Here is a 17,826-nt window from a genome sequence, read left to right on the forward strand (position 1 = left end):
AAGCCCCTACAGAAAGCTAAGGGGCAGGCACCACTGAAATATGGTTCTCAGTCCTACCATCCAAAATAAAACTACCTGTGAAAATGCCTGGGAAAGGGAAGTCTAAAGGACCTGGAAATGCAATGACTACGGAAAGACAGAGTTAAGAACTCAGCTGGGGAAGGGATGGTGACTACACCCTAGAGTGACATGTGAGACAATCACACATAAATCCTGTGAGAAAGGAGAACAAGTGACTGTTTTAGATGGGATGACTCCTGATTCACACATACATATAAGAGCAGAGTAAGATCTACATGCTGCTTTCCATTACATCCTTTCCAATACCAAGAAGTATCGGTCACCCTTTATTTCATCACTTGATCAAATACGCTGTGCCCTATTCTACTACCCACCCTGCATGCTGGGAGACCCCTTAATATCATACTTTGAAATCAGATGATATGAAACACTATGTAAATGCAAATTATTATACTAATACAAGGTTTTAAGAGAGTTGTACCCCAAGAGCTGCAGTCTTACTGAATCCCAACATTCATTAAAAGCACTTTTACAGAAAACAGATGAAATTGTTCATAAAGTATTCATGTGTTAAAGTTCACAGGCTCAAAATCTAAGCAACTGAGATGATAATACATCCTCTTAATCTAATATGTATTTACAAAATCTATGCAGATCTCTCTAAAGTCTGAGTTGTTTTGCCAAAGAAAAAGACCTAGCTGCTTTTTGTCTATACTAAATGTTCGATGCCAATAGGCCAGCATGCATGAGTAACCCTGTAATAATAAATCAGCGTGCCCACATGAGAGGGGGTGGAAAGGAAAGAAAACAGACTTTAGGTTTAAGATTCTAAGGATTTTTTGGAAGGCAAATGAAGAAAGAGACCTACAAAGTTTCTCTCAAGGTTTAGAGCCAAGCAGCTACTCTCTGACATTTTCCATTGTCCACTGGTACTGTCTCCTATTGAAAACAATCACCCCGATAAAACCCTTCAGTTCCCCTCCAAACATCAAAGAGAGCGAAACTCCCACCAGCAAGAAGCCCTCTCTCCACAGATGCTCAGCCCCAGCTCAGGCAGGGCTGCAAGTCTGCATCAGGAGTAAATCTCAGAGTGCCAGAATGAAAGGCCAAGGAATGCTATCTGTGATTACAAAGGCTTTGCAGCAGTTCCTTCGGAGCGTTTTGCAACATCCAGACCTATCACAAACGCTGGAGTTTCATCCATTTGTTCTCTGATAGAAACTACCCAGTTTCATGGCAAAATATAGCACAAACTGAGTTTCAATTCCAGGGTTCCTGAAGTGGGTTCCCTACTTGATCATGAACGCCTCCCAGCATCCTGGATCGGGTCCCCGATGGAAACAGTCAGGCTTGGCTGGGACTTGTCAGGGAGTGTGTACAGCATTGTACTTAATAACAAAAATCAGCAGTGATCACCGTAGGGGGAAAGGAGAAAAGGGAAGGGAAACTGCAAGGGAACGTGTTTGTGCACTTTTAAATGCTGTGGTAAGGAACCGGGCTCAGCCTCTCAGTCCCCAGTACGGTAAACATCCTTTTGAGTAAGTGCAGGGCCGAAGCTTTCTACCAACATTTTCTGCTCTCTTTTAAAACTTAACTTCAACGATATAAACACCAGTGCCTATGTGCAAGGTTGAAATGAATAACACAGCTATTTTGTTTAAACAGACCATGCTGAATCTTTAAACCTTTTTAGGTGGCATGACCAGTGGGTTCAGGAATGCGGTCTGTTTGGACAGTGTAAGACCTTTGTTGTTGCTGGGGAAACTCTGGCTTGATGCCTCTATCCATCTAAATAACTGAATTAAAAGTGCCCTCAAATTAGAAACACATGCAGTCTCCAGACTGGGATTTTCACTGGGCAGGAGAAATGGGAACTTTTCATCCCTCTCTGAGCTATTCAGGCATACGGTGCCATGCGTCCCATTAGCCAAACGACAGGTTCCCCTAAGCCCTCCAAGGAAAGGGAAACGGGGTTCCTGCCTCCAATAAAAACATTGTACTTTCAAACACTAGCCAAGAACATTCCTTCTTTATTTACTTCTCCTCTCCTAAGTACCACCAGTCCAGAAGGCCACCAAAATGTCTCCGTTTGAGCGGTGTTCCCTGAAAAGGAAGGGCCTAGTGATGCATTTTAGCACATAGTTGTTGCACAGCCAGGCACAGACTTATTGCTAATCATGTTTTATACTTCTTGTTTTATCAAATGAACATGGAATCGAGAAGGGACATAATCCTGTATGTGAAATAAATTACTGGGATAAAAAAAAGGAGCCTGATTCACTTTATAAGCTATTAATAACTGGCTTTTTGCAAATATCATTAGCAAGTAAACTCCTATTGTAATGCTTTTTTGCAGTCTTATAAATCGCAATGTAAATGTATTAAGATAAACCTTGAATCCTGAGTCTTTCACATACCCATTGAGAAAACATAAATAGGGGCTGCCCCAAGAGACTGGAGAGTTCACTATCTCTGGTGTTATCAAATGCTTTATTAACATGCTTTTTGCACCATTTGTGGGATTGCATAGTGTTTGGAGTGAAGGCCCACGATGCAAGTCTTTTTTTCTATGGTCTCCCATCCCATACTGGCAATGCCTTCTTCGAGAGATGGATATATAATCAAACCTTCCACTATATCTAAGGGGACAAAGAGAGCATTTCGGAAGGAAAGGTTTTCCCTTACCATCCCCACTTAGCCTTTTGTACCTTTACAGAAGTCTCTTTGCATTATGCATGCCCTTAGCAAGGCAAGAATAAAGCTTCTTCCCTTATCAGCTGTAGAAGAGATGCTGTAACTCCACCCTTGAATGCACAAGTTTGTACAGAAAATGAGCAGAAAATGTACAGAGTTATTGCAGTGGTCCAGTATTGCTCTGTTAATGGCTATTAACATCCCTCAGGTACACTTAAACACATTTATTTGCTGTCCATAAGAGTGTATAGGAATATTTAAACTATATGACTTCTTACAATACTTCAAACTAGCCTATTTTGGTAACAAACACAGAAATGCTTGGAGGTGGGTGACAAGATATTCCCAGGTAAGAAGACATTCTGAATGTCATCTACACAGAGAAGTTAAACTTCTCATTCAGACCTGTGAAACACTCTGTGATTTCATGCGGAGATGCAGTACAAGGAAAGAAAATCAAAGCTCATTTAGCCTGCTTTCCTTGGGTTTCATTAGATACCTGTATTTCAAGACAATGTCCCTTGGGAAAATGAGGGTAACGATGGCATCACCGTGAAAACGACCATTTTAAGGGAATATTTCTCAATTTCTATGGTCATGAAAACATTTACAATTTTTTTACTGTCAAAGTCTTTTTATAATGTACAGTTATTTGGTCTTTCTCCCCTGTTAAGACTCTTGATACCATTTTCAAAATCAGAAGTATTGTATTTCATGTCAACAAGTGGCTAATCTAGTTTCACCAGTGAAGCTGATCTTTATGCCAGATTCTGACTCCTCTTAAAATGTGCCAGATTCAGGAACACATGACCCAATGACAACTGAAATAGATGACATCTTTCAAACCACACAGAGAGGAGAATCGGGTCAGCTTTGCTTCTGGCAGCAGTCTGGAAACTCTGTAAGAACCAGAGCCCTCCCGAGACCTCACAACATAAGCTATGCAAGAACATCCTTTGCTGAGGTTTCTCAACAAGTCTACCTACAAACCACCATTTGTCTTGGAGCACGAAATGCAGATGCCAAGGAAAAGCAAAGTAACAGAGAAAATGTCTGAAGCTCACCAAGGTTTTAAAGATTTATGTTTTGAAGATCCCCGGCTGCTTTATAAATCGCAGTCAGTTCTGCTGGTCCAGTGACCTGCTCAGAACCAAAGTCTTCTGATAAGCAAATTCTCTGATGTTCACTGTCTCTGTGGACTTGGACATGACAAGCAAGGCTAAATTCAGCCATGATATTACACACAAAACTGTATGGCTTCCACACCACATTAACTGAGTATCAAGCTTTCTTATGTATTACATTGCATTATACCCTATGATACGCACATTCATACGCTTCACAACCTAAAAGGGAACAAAATTATCCCAATATTAAAAATAGCCACCTGATGTACTGAGCTGATCAGCATCACTCTGATGGTTTTAAGAAGAAGTATTTAAGAATCAAACAGGTAAACTCATGTTTCCTGTGTGGGCTTCCTTACTTTCATCAGAGCATCCTTCCTCCCTCCTTGACTTTACAAGAGGTCCTTTTCCTCTCAAATTCCATCTCTAATTCTTAATTTTCTTAAATATAACTGTAAATACAAAGTACAAATGTTGTGTTCAGAAGCACCAAGACAATGGTGATGAAGGACAGAGAGACTTGCTCATTCACTCATTCCAAAGCTGTGTGAATAACGCTGAATGGGATTTGGATGGGGAAAACGGTACCTAACATCAGAAGTTACTTCAAACAAAATGACTGATTCATTCCCAGGGAGAGGCAACGACCTCGTATATTCAAGCACACAGGCAAACAGAGTGAATTATAATACTGAAGTACTACTGCATTTTAAGACAAAGAGTCCCCAAAACATACCAGAAAATCAGCAGTTCTGTTCTGGAGAGCAGCGAAAGCTGAACACGTTCCTGGGGAAGCAAACCACCTGGCTTCACCAAATTATAAATGGCTCCCTCTCATTCAGCTGCATGGGAATGACAGGTCGATATTTAACACAACACAACTGTCCTCTCTCCACCTCTAGCTTCTTTTTTGTGTTCCAAACCACGCAGGACAAGAAGAAGATGAAGGAATTCTGTGTATTTATTACCAGGGCAGATAAGATTTACATCCGACATCCCTGAATAATGACGTCTGCGCTAGCAACAAAGATATCCGTGTTTCAGGAGTGAGCAACTTTCCAAATCCTCTTTTTAGCTTTACAGCCACAGAAGACTTTTAATAATTGATTATAATTGATTTTAACCTTGTCCTAACCTGGGCAAAACGGCAAAGCCAATCATCTTTGTCCAGATGGGATAGGAGAAAAGAGCCCCCAATACACAGCTTTAAAAGCTCCAGACATGAGCAGAAGATAAAATATTTAGTCTGCAGAAGCCTTGACCTCCCAGTTCTAGCCAGTTTTGAACTCAAATTGATTTCCGACAAGGCATCTGGGAGATGATTACAACAAAATGCACTAAAGCTGGGCAGCCTTTATTTTAACATCCCAGCAGCTTAACCTGTTAATAACAGCAATTGTTTTAGATACAATACCAATTTCAGTAACAGACACTAGAAAGGGGTAACAGCAACACAGTAACAGTGGCACGGTCGAGTATTAGAGCACAGCCACTCGCAATCCTCTCATTAAGGTTGTGTCACCACTTCCATCCCAAAGCTGGGTTTCAGAGGTGTAGAACTGGGCTCTGAAAATCCCAGGCAGGGTGGAGAGGCTGTGGAGGAGCAATCTGCCCTTGGGCAGGATGCCAGCTGAAGCCAAAGGGAGTTTTCCCTGGGTAAGGCAAAGAACAATCACAACTTGGTCACCAGACACAGAATTTATTGTGAAATAGGGATGAAAATACCAGAGCTACAGATTCCTTAAAGACTGGCTGGGGCTTGACTCAAAGGACCAAAAAGGCTTTGCAAGTAACCATGTTCCAAACAAGGATACCCCAGAGACACTTCCACTTCAGCATAACCCTGGAGATATACTAATACGACGAAAGAAAAAAGCCAGATTTATGGATTACCTGTGGATACAGACTTCCTGACCTTATTTATAGAAGCAAGTCAATGGAATTAATTTTGTGAATGAATGAGATAGGAGATGGCATATCATTAAAACCAGACCTCATCAGCACAAACATCATACTTGTAACTAAAAGACTCCAGCATTACATCATTTCTCTCCTGTTTGCAGTGATTTCCACTGCGGAGTCAGTATCTCCTGCTGTAAATGTTTTATGCACTAATATACTTGTTTATCCTAAACTCACAGCAAACTCTGAAGCAAGGAATATACTTTATAGACTGTATTTTCATAGAATCACAGAGTAGTTGGGTTGGAAAGGACCTTAAGATCATCCAGTTCCAACCCCTGCCATGGGCAGGGACACCTCCCACTAAACCATGTCACCCAAGGCTCTGTCAAACCTGGCCTTGAACACTGCCAGGGATGGAGCATTCACAACCTCCCTGGGCAACCCATTCCAGTGCCTCACCACCTTAACAGTAAAGAACTTCTTCCTTATATCCAATCTAAACTTCCCCTGTTTCAGTTTGAACCCGTTACCCCTTGTCCTGTCACTCCAGTCCCTAATGAAGAGTCCCTCCCCAGCATCCCTATAGGCTCTGTCCAATCCGGCCTTGAACACCACCTACCTTAAAGGAAGGTAACACCATCTGCCCATGGAACACAAACCAGAAACATTTATGAACTTACAGAAATGAAATTATGAGACCACAAATGAAATGGGCAGATAGAACAGTTCCTACCTACTCTTGCTTCTTCCCATACTGTTTGCCTTGTATCAGGTTGTCAGCACCTTCAACTCACGTACTACTTCATAGATTAGCTTTTATATTAACAAAGGATTAAGGACAAAATAACTTTTATAAAGATGCTTTTTGGCTGAAGAAGCAAGACCAATGCACAGTCTAAACCCATAAAAGTCAATCAAGTAGTGGCACAAACTGATCACTGCTGAAATATCCCTTCTTTTAATATGCAGAGTTCTTTAAGCACAGACACTTGAAGCTCAGATCCCATGTTCCATGCAGCCCATGAATTCTTGAATGGGTGTTTTGACTTCACCCCTTTTCCATTAGGGTTTGAGGATAAACAAGTGTGTAAATGCAAAACAGTTCAGCATTTATTGCTAGAACAATATTGAGATTTTCACAAGTAACCCGGAGACAATTACAGCTGTTGGTACCATATTTTCACCATGGAAACTTTTGTTTCACTTCACAATTGAAATTACAATCAGATGTGCTCGGCCCTTGTTGAAGTAATGAACAATGGTACATCTGAGAGAGGAATTCAAAGTGCATCATTTATCTTCTCCTAGTTTCAATTAGGCTGAGGAAAGTGTAAGCCGGTTCCAAACTACACCACAGGAACGGGGTAAGGAAATTTATGACCACTGGAGTGCTAATCTTAGCAGATGGTAAAAAAATATTTTTAGCATGAAATATGCTAAAGCAATGAATCTACACAAGGTAGATGTTATCAACTAATATCTCCCTGGTGTGAGGTAAAACTACGGCATGACAACTCAGCATTCTTAGAAACTCTGGGTGAAGGCTGGAAGATGTAAGTCCCTCCATAGGATGAAAAATAACGGGAATTAGGAGAAAAAGCAGTCAAGGTGCAGTTTAATACGGCCTGCCTGGTAGAGGTGCAGGATTTTGCTTAGCAGGGTTGGTTTTTTTTTTCCCTAGACATCTTGGTTTTTCTTACAGGGAATTTTTCATTGACCCTGGGAAAAAACAGAAATCCAGGAATTTGCTCCTGCTCTATCTTTGCTTTTTAAATAGAAAATAAGAAGGCAAATATTAAGTTAATCTTCAGAAGAAAACAGGTGAAGGCTGGGGGAAAAGAGACCCAAAGAGAGCCCTTCGCTTGCCAATCTATAGGCATACCAAATATAATAACAAGCACAGGAGAATGACAAATGGGTTTCATTGTTATCAACAGCACATTACAAAACATTTGAATTCAGAACTTGGAGTCCTGACCATTGCAGCAATGAAGACATTAAAGATACACGGAGTAAAAAATGCTTGGGAAGCGCTGGAGACTATTATTGAAGATAGCCATGCTGTCAGGCAATGCATTATAATCAAATCAGTTCATTCATGATAACAAAATTAAGATTAGTAAGCTTTTGCCACAAGTAACAATGCCTTTACTTTTTAACAACTCATATTTCAGTTGTTAAAAACAACTTAAATTAACAACTTAATACCTTAAGGTCCCTTCCAACCCTAACTATTCTATGATTCTATTCTATATTGCTGCTCACCTTTGGGATTGATCATGAATATAAAGGACAAGTTATAGATAAAGAGAAAAAATGGTTCTTTTTGAGGAGAAGAAATCAGGGTTTTGGAAAAGCCTTTGCCTGAACCCCTACATAATGGCATCAACCACCTGTTCCAAAAGGGGAAAACAAAACCAAATAAAACGTAAGACTGATTTCAAAACGTATTGGATATATTTCAATGTGCATTTAAATTGTCTTAGAAGTGTCACTTCCTGAGCAAATGAAACGGGGAGTTCATGTCAGGAGGTCTGAAATGGACTTGTGAGTCTCCAGGTTAGAGAAATAAAGGGAGTGTGAAGACAGGCTGGGAAAATAAACCCAACAGATCCTACATTCCAGTGGTTCACTGACTACCTGGTTGGTGGGGTTGAGTTGTGCCAGCAGACAGAATACCATGAATAATGGTGGGAAGGAGTTTGGATTATAATAAATACTTAAAATATCTAAATAAGATACCGAAGTTGAATGTCCCTCGTGTGTCAACTTTGCATTTGAATTCACAGTACCAAGTGACAGGACAGCTGAACAGCAGATGATCAGGTTGGAACTTGATGATCTTAAGGTCCTTTCCAACCCTATTCTATGATTCTATGATCATGCAAATTGGTATCTATAGGGGAAAAGCAATGGTGCTGAACCCACAGCAGAGTCTAGGGGAAATGCCATCTCAATGCTCAGTGTCCATCATAGAACAAAACTGAAAACATCCTCATGATGCTATAAACCCCACTGTGCACCAACATTCTGCACATCACCTGCGGGCTACAGGCATCCCACATCAGGAGAATGTAAAAGAGAAAAGAAAAAGGAGGGTGGTGAGGCCTTGGCACAAGTTGCCCAGAGAAGCTGTGGCTGCCCCATCCCTGGCAGTGTTCAAGGGCAGGTTGGACACAGGGGCTTGGAGCAAGCTGCTCTAGTGGAAGGTGTCCCTGCCTGTGGCAGGGGGTTGGAACCGGATGGTCCCTTCCAGCCCAAACCACTCCGTGACTCTAGGTTTCCATGAATGATGCTCTACGTTTCTCCTCACAGAAGAAAAAAGAGGTGAACATGGAAACAGCGAGGCAGGAGAGAAGAACGGGTGTAGGTGTGCACCACCCCTGCATGCATGACCAGCCCGTGGAGCATGGATGCAGATGAGGCCTGACGTTTGAATAGGCTCAGAGAAGGATTAGACAAATTCACAACCTTCGTGTCAGGAAACCTTTAACTGGAGGAAATACCTGGTAGAGATCATGCTGCACCTGCTCTATTTCTTTTTACTCTAACTAAGCATCTGCGTTAGCCAGAGGCAGATCACCAGCGTAACCACCCCTTCGGCTGAGCCTGTACAGCCATCCCTGCCTTCCTTCCCTTTATGGATGGCTGATGAGACAGACTAAAGAGTTAATGCAGCCACGTCCAGGACAGCAGAAAATAAAACAGTGTGGAAAGATGTTTAATAGAGTGAAGTTTCCAGAATAATGATCGCAGTCTGGGGCAAAAAGGAACATATGCTTGCCCAAAGCTATATTCAGACCTAATAATGCCAAGTGATAAAGAACACGGGAATATACTGCGTGCATTAACAAAAGCACTTCAGCAATTAACTGCTCACCTCTTAGAGCAGAATTTGCCTCCTCCATATCCTTTTATTTGTCTTCTTACACTAGAAATAGCTTTTAAAATGCATTCCCAGCCTTTATTCATTTACATAGCTTTAAAGAAAAAGACATTTGTTCCCCTTATGAATCATGTAATATTATTTTTTAATTTATTCCACCTTTTCCAAGCATCAGGTAAAAAGTATTTAAAAGAAAAGAACTGATCATAAACTACCAAGCAGGACACGTGTGGCTCCCAAGTACCTCATCAGATTCAGCTAGCTAGGTAATGAAGTGGAACTGATGACCAGCTTATTGGCCACAATTAGACCAAAGAACAACAGGAATGAAAGAACCTCATATGTTGAAATCAGGCTAAAATTTATATAGTGCAGGCTAGAGAATTAAGCAGAACTATTCTACTCCCAAATCTTCCCAAGGGAAGGCTGTCCAAATTGAAATCACTATAATATATTACACAAAACATTGTTGTAATCTTCCTTTTCAAATCAATTGGCTGCTTGGCTCAACTTCTACTTTTACAAGCCATCGGACCAGAAGTGAAAATGAGGGATGTGTATTTGTCTTAACAATAGGTAAAACACTCCGTTCTATAGTTTTAACTCACCAGCAGAGCCTGCCACAAGGAGACTCACCTGAATGAAGGCTGCAAGATGATGCCCACAGAATTTCAATAACTTCCTTATCTAATAAAATATAAAAACTTATAATAAAGTTGTGGCTATAAAAAAAAAAAATCATAGAATTAATCTATATTGTGTCTTTACCATTTTGCTTCCATAATAGCAGTAAAATAGATTAAGGTTTTAAAAGCAGTAATTTTGTTGCTCTAAGATGTAGGTCTTGCATTTTTATGCCTCGATTAAGAACCGCCTTAATTCGCTCAGTTCAGGTATGCCCCAGTCTCATCGGCTGACCATACAAAGAATTAATTCATAGGGGGAGGTTAATAAACCTCAGAAACTTTCTACAAGCCTCATGGATTAAACATGAGTCCACAAAGTTTAGATGAAGATTCAGGCTCTGCCAGCAGCTCAGGTTGGATGGCATATGCTGGAGAGGGTTTCCAGTGTCCCCCACAGGCACAGGAGAGCAGGGATGCTCAGTCTGCAGCAGCAATTACTATAAGAAAGGCTGTTTGTGCTCCAAATGAAACCATTCAAAGGCTGGACCCTTCACTCAAAGTGACACAGACTACAACCTTATCACTAGACAGGTCTTCTGCAAAGCCCATGGTGTTAGTTCAACCCTCTGTATTTTATAGCACACGTACCTGAACAGAAGCGAAGCGACACTGGGGAGCTGTGCGCAGTCCAGCAGCATCCTGGACACATAAAATAGTAAGTAAGGTAACAGCAAACCCAAACAGCTTAGAAAAGCAAAGCAAGGCGCCTCTCTATAATTCCTGAAAAGGATTTACAACCTATATAAACATGGATCATAAACCCATTGGCAAATAGATACAAGCTATTTCGGAAAGCCGCTTAGTTTAGATGTCAGAACTCGGAGTTCTGAATGAATGCAGTGTGGCAAAGAGATCGACTCCTGCTCCTCAGGACACATAATACTGTGGCTTGTGAATGTACTGTTTTTTCTTAGCAGAGACTTGATTTTTGATCCTTTTCAATGCGTGGATTCATGTTCAAGGACAGGGCACTCAAGTAATCTTATGAATGCACTTTGTGCTAAATGTCCGGATGAAAGATTTTCATAAAGAAAGAAGCTTACAGCATCTGGCCACTCTGCTTCCATTCAGCACAGTACTGAAGGACTTAAATGGAGATATATACTGAGGGGTCACCACCCAAAGTGTAATATGCATGGCAGGGAAGCTTTCAATCACCTGTCATATGGAGTCAAGTTGCTATAAATCTTAGGAACAAGATGGTTTTTTCTTCACTATGTTTTTATGAGAAACAGGTTACTGATAATAACTGCTCTGACACTTCGACCTACTTCCTAGTGAATTTTGCATTAGTATTTTACTATACATACACTGTGGGGATAACATTTTACTCTCAGAACTGCGTGATGGATCTGAGCTTCAGTGTGCTTTTCTGCTTAGATGCAGAGATCTTAAACTGCTGTCGACATGAGCTCAACGGCTGTGTCTTAGTACAGTACCAGCAATGAGACCCGCCTGCAGAACAAGGGCTGTGATTCTAAATTGTCCACAATGCACTCAACTTCTGGCGTGTCCCCGTGGCTCTGGATTTTATCTTCAGTCATTTCTCATGTAATTTTTCCCATTGCACAAGCCCTTATAACGCACACCCGCTAAGGCAGAGCACGGTGGAGACAGAACACTATCGCAGACTCCTACAGCCACAAAAAAGACAGTGTGCAGAGGACAAGGAAACAACCCCAGTGCTGTCATTTTACAGGTGGTCAGTTGGTAGGGGCAGTTTTCTGTTTCAGCGAAAGGAGCTAACTGCATTGTTCAGCTCTAAATCCAGATGTTAGGAGATGCTCAGGAGCTCAGAAGCATGCCAGTTTGTTAGGGCACATCCCTGGTGCCCAGAGGTGCAATCCCCATTCAACAAGATCAAGACATACCCCATATGTGAAATAAGTACATGAATAGACTTTCAAATGGAGATTTGTCTTGCTAGCAAGAGGTCCTCAGTGTAAGTCAGTGGAAAGCTTTATGCAGGGAGAACATCTGTGTTTGTTTCTTTAAATTTTAGGGGTTCAGAACATCCCTATATAAAGAAAGAGCAAATCACAAGAAAACACAAGCATGGTGGTTCTAATGTAATTTTGAAAAGCATTTCACCTGTTTCAGAGGAGGAAATGTTGAGGGAAGCCATGCCATCACTATTCCTTGTGTTATTTAACCAATCCATTCTTTCTAATAAAGAACCAAGAGAAATAAAACCCCATTGATCTTTATTTATTGACTTCCTAGTGAGTATAGTTAAAGTTGACACAAATCAATCACAATAAAGTTAAAAGGATAATATAGCATAATATGAGCCAAGATTGTACTGCAAGTTTAATTACTGCAACTCAAAGGTTTAGCATACGTAGAGCAGAGAGGAGAAACACCCAGTCAATAGTATTCAGACGCACACAGGAAGAACACAAGACATGAAGAAAGGGATGCAACAGCCTGTTGCTAGGGATGTTCCTACACAGAAAAGATGTTTGCCATGTAGGGCTTTGTGTAGAACTTTCAGTATTTGAAGAGCTCACCAGTTTGGGCTATTTTTCATCTATTTTACACCTGAGTAGTTGGCATTAGAGTGCTACTACGTAGTGCAGCAAGCGTTCACTCAAAAGTCTTTACCAACATCACAGCCAGAACCCCCTCGACTCCTTCATGCAAGATGACACATCTGCACACCATGGGCACTCAGCTGGACACGTACCTCAAACAGAACAGTTCCCCACATTGTGATCAGTGTTGGATTTATCCTTTCAGTGTGTTACTACACTCCGTAATTTCATATATATATATATATATAGTCTTTTGCTTCTCTGCTGTACAAGGTGATTTACACAGAACAAAGGGTTTCTTTTAAAAGGTCATCTCCACCCCTTTGCCCTATCCCACAGTTCATAGACTCCTAGCGATCACAGTGTAAAAGAATAGGGAAATTCTTGGTGCTTATAAGCATTTGTAAGTGTTTCCTCAGCCAGAGCAGAGAGAAAACATCGAAAGGCGAGGGGAAATAGGTCTCTTTCTAAGGGAATAAATAGCTCTTTGATTTCCCTTTCTCTTGCATTCGCTGCCATTAATTTAAAACTTTCCAGGCATTCTGCAGGCAGTAAAATGGGCCAAAATATTCTTTGCTGTCAAAAGTAAATCTGTTTATAGTTTTGCTTATGAGGCACGCTTTCAAAGACGCTTGGCAAATGGCAAATACACATGCCAATAAAGATCACTTCTGCCTTATGCCGTTTAAACGTGGAAAGGAAGAAGAAACAAGAAGTCTTTAGAGACAGGGGAAAGCAATATTAAAATCACAATTAACAAGACAAATGTAGTTTTCCTCACCATCCCTCTGTTACGTGTCATCTACTGCCACTACCTTATTACTGTTCACTTCTTAACAGTATGTGTCCTCTCAGTGAATAAGACTTGTTGAGGAAGCGATGCTCTTCCAGTTAGGGAAATGCTGACAAAGGTCCCTGTCTTTTGAGATCAGAAACTTTTCTGTCAACTAATTCATGCAGATTTTCCAGCATTATCCCTTTTACATTAAGCCTCAAAGGAAACAACAAACACTGTGGAAGTAGTTACTGCTTTCATCCGGGTTCTTCTCATACACAAGCAGACAATTCCTTCTCTGCCCTAAAAGAGAAAACCAACAACCAGCAACAAAAACCTGTCTTCAAAGGCAACTTCTTGAGATGCTGTGTAACTGCTTTCTGCCTCCCTCTTATACAGAGGTCACAGGTCTCCTCACAAAGAAGGAGCATGGAGGAGCCCCAGCCTGCATGGACACAGGCATGGACATGCCTATGACAGGGCCTTCGAAGAACAATTCCTCAGTATAAGAAGGACATGGAGTTGTTGGAGCAAGTCCAGAGGAGGCCACAAGTATGATAATGGGGTTGGAGCACCTCCCAACGACAGGCTAGGAAAATTGGGGCTCTTGAGCCTGGAGAAGAGCAGTATTTCTTCCAGGACAATCCCTTCTCGGGGTTTCCATTGGGCTTTTTCCTCCCCCTAGACTCCTTAGGGTGGAAATGAAGGGGCAATAGGGCTTAAAGTTGATTCCTATCATTCAGAGCAAGGACACATTTGGGGAAGGTGGAGGGAAATTACGTTGTGCAATTTCTTCTCAGCGCTGTCTCCCCCGTTGCCTGGTGATGATGGCACCCTCCAGGGCACTCAATATCAACCCTTTCAGAAGGACTGAACTGACTCAAACGTTGGAATAGAAAGGAAAACAAAGGCAACCTCGCCTAAATCTCCAAATGGAAAACATAACATTATATTAATTGGCTAATGTCATCAAAACTAATTATCATAGCTATAATTTTCCTACCCAGCCCTTTTTTCCCCTACTGATAAATAATAATTATCTATTGGCTACTGTAATGTGATAGGGACAAAAGCACAATCCATTAAGATTCAATTGTAGTGCCTACAAGTAAAAGTTTATGCTTTTAGAGGATACCATTAGGATTTGTAGCATTAGGATGGAGCTCGGCAAATGTTTCCCCCATCGTTTGGCGTGAGGAGGCTCACTGGTTGGTGTGATCATATTCTAGTTCTGATTTATTGCTGCAATGGCCTAAGGGCACCAATGAGACAAGGTTTGTGGGCATAGATTCCACCACCAAGGACAGTTGGAAAGACAAACAACCTTTCAGGCACACGAGCCAAGGGTCCCCGGTGACTCCTTATGCACCATTTGGCCCAGGTAGCGGACAGTAAACCGAGCTGTCCCAGGAGCTGAAAAGGGTTTGGATCCTGAATCACAAACTGGTACATCCCTTCCCTGGGGAAACAAATTGATCCAAGAGCCCTAAACAAGCAGACCTCAGCTTTACTTTAATGCCAGCTCGGCTGCGCAGAGCAGAGGCTGTGCCCACCCTCCCTGTTCCCTGACTGGCTGCATCAGGAAGCAGGAGCGGTGCCCGTAGGGATGATGCTCCCTCTGTCCTCCACTTCCACCTGTAACACACTTGTGCAAATGCCATTCATGCCTCGTGCACTGGTGCAGGGCAGCTCACAGAACTGTTTGAATACAGCAAATAAACCACCAGACCTCTTCTGCTACAGCCATACACGGAGCACAGTATTTAAGTCCCAGTCACAATGCCCTACCTTTGCAAATACACAGTGAGTAACGCTGGCGGTGTCTTTAGTTTTCCTGCTGATCAAAACCAATCATTGCCTAAGGTAAACTGAAACTTTAGCCTTTTGCCATAATGCAAATGGACTTTTAAAATACAAATAGCACTTAGAATTAGCTCAAACTTCAGCAGCCAGTGGTGACATTAAAGAAATGCTTGGCAAGAGCAAATGCTGAGTCACATAAAACCGACAAAATAATATGGGCAGTTATCACCAAAATGCATTATTTATCACTGAAACCCATTGACGCCTGTGCTTACACAGGAACCCTCCTGTGATATTGAAGGCCAAAGTATCTTCTCTCCTTAACAACAGTGTTGTATCTTTGGCAACTCTAGCAGGAACTCAGAAAATCAATAGCACTTCATGAGCAAGGTCTCGGTCTTCTTCTTTTACGAGGATTCTGTCAATGCAAGTGGCCATTACTGTACTTTAAAGGCATGATATAAAATTGCTTCCACAAGATATAAGACACACGGTTTGAAAGAACCTGGTGAGAGTATTTTAGTCAAAGTTAAATAGTTTCATCACGTAATTACTTCTATTGGCACATCTCCAGCTGGATACACTCATGCAGGGTATGCGCTTTCTGCGAATGGGTGGGGAAATTGGAAGGGAGGTCTGTCGCTTTGAGTCACGTTGATCTAAACAAGGTCAAACTGCTAAAATGGAGCCACAACCAAGCGTCCAAGACTATTGACAGGAACACGGGAACAACAAAGTTACTGCCTTTTTTTTTCCCCCTCTTTCCTCCTTTTTTTTCTTAGCTAAAGTGGTCTGAAAGTCGTTTTGGTTTTATAGCTGAAAAACGCCTCCTCCTGATTTGCAGGCTGGTAATTCATTTTCTAAGGACTGTTTAGAATTTATTCAGGGGGAAAAGGAAGCTGTGCTGGTTCCTATAACTGATTCCCATTAGATGACAAAATTCAACTTCTGCATTTGATGGGATTTTATGAATTCCACTAAAACCATTAGCTGGTTGTCTCTTGGTGATTAAATTTAACCACTCCAGCAATACTTTAAAGTGATGACAGTCTCGCCTGTATTTATGTTTTCTTTTGTTTCAAATGCGCACATCTCAGGAAACTACCGCATCACAGAGGAAAGAGAAAGGCATTTATATTGATTCTCTGTGGATGAGAGCCCCTATGAGTACCAAAAAATCACCTAAAAATAGAAGGGTTAAAATACTTTCTGCATAGAAAGGGCCACCCAGGGAAGAGATTGGAACATTATTTCTTTTCCTGAAAAGACTTTCAAATAGTTTAAAATAGCACTTTAAATAAGTGCTAAATAACTTAATTCCACTGATTTAATAGCACTACACTGTACACGCACCAACTTACTCCTAAGTTCTTCTTGTAAGAGTACTCCTTTCAGTCCAAACTTTCCAGCTTTCGTTATAGTTCAGTAGAGGACCAGTGCCATTACACAGATTAGGTGAACCAGGACTTGGTTGTGCTTTTTAAGCCTAAGGAGCCCTCAAAGCTATTTCAACAGGCTTTGCAGCATCAATTCATACGGTCTCATTTTATGCCCCATAGCACGTAACAGTTGTCTTCAGGGCCAGGCTGCAAAAATGCTGCTTTCGTGGGTTGAAACACATTATTTCATACTGGTTTAACTGGGAATATCAGCTATAGCCACACCATGTAGCCAGCAAGGTCACTGTTGTACAGTGTGGCCATGAACAGTCTGCAGGAAACAAAACGCCATCAGTGGGACATAAGTCACTTTGTACCATTTGGCCTGGGAATCCGAGAACAGTCCTTGATCCTAAGTGAACTGAAACGATTGATATGTTGTATCCACAGAACAAAACCTCTGCTTGTGTACACACGGGCAGATAATGCAGACACACCATGCAGAAATGAGTTTCCCATCTCAAATTGCAGTTAAGGACTTTGATGACTGCACTTCTCTACTCTAGTTCAGCTGGCTACTCCACACAAATGAACTGCTTCAAACAGTTTCTTGGGTTTTTTTAGCCAGTAATTAGCTGGTCTGAGGTTTAAGACAAGACATATTTAGCCCTGGAACAATGACAGAAGTAAAAATGAATACTGTATCACCCCGTAAAGCCAGACATAGGGTTTCTGACCTCCATAAACCCCCTTTCCCTCTATTTCCAATGAGACACTCTCATATATATCTCTGCACGCTATGTCAAGGTCTCTTAGAAATTTTTCTGTTACATTCATTATAAGTTCTGTATCTCTTTCTCTCTGAGGCTACTCAGGTGCTTTGGACTGAGGAGTTAAAGGTTCAGGAGTATGATAAACAGCATTGATAACACTTCTAAAAGTATTTTCTCTATCTGAAACATTCCCCCTAAAAATGTCAACTGCTTATGCATGATGTATCAACAAATCACTGCATT

The sequence above is a fragment of the Pezoporus wallicus genome, unplaced genomic scaffold, assembly GCF_028554395.1.
Source record: "Pezoporus wallicus isolate ANWC-B61680 ecotype Strahan unplaced genomic scaffold, APGP_CSIRO_Pwel_v1 contig_6714, whole genome shotgun sequence".
NCBI lineage: Eukaryota > Metazoa > Chordata > Aves > Psittaciformes > Psittacidae > Pezoporus > Pezoporus wallicus.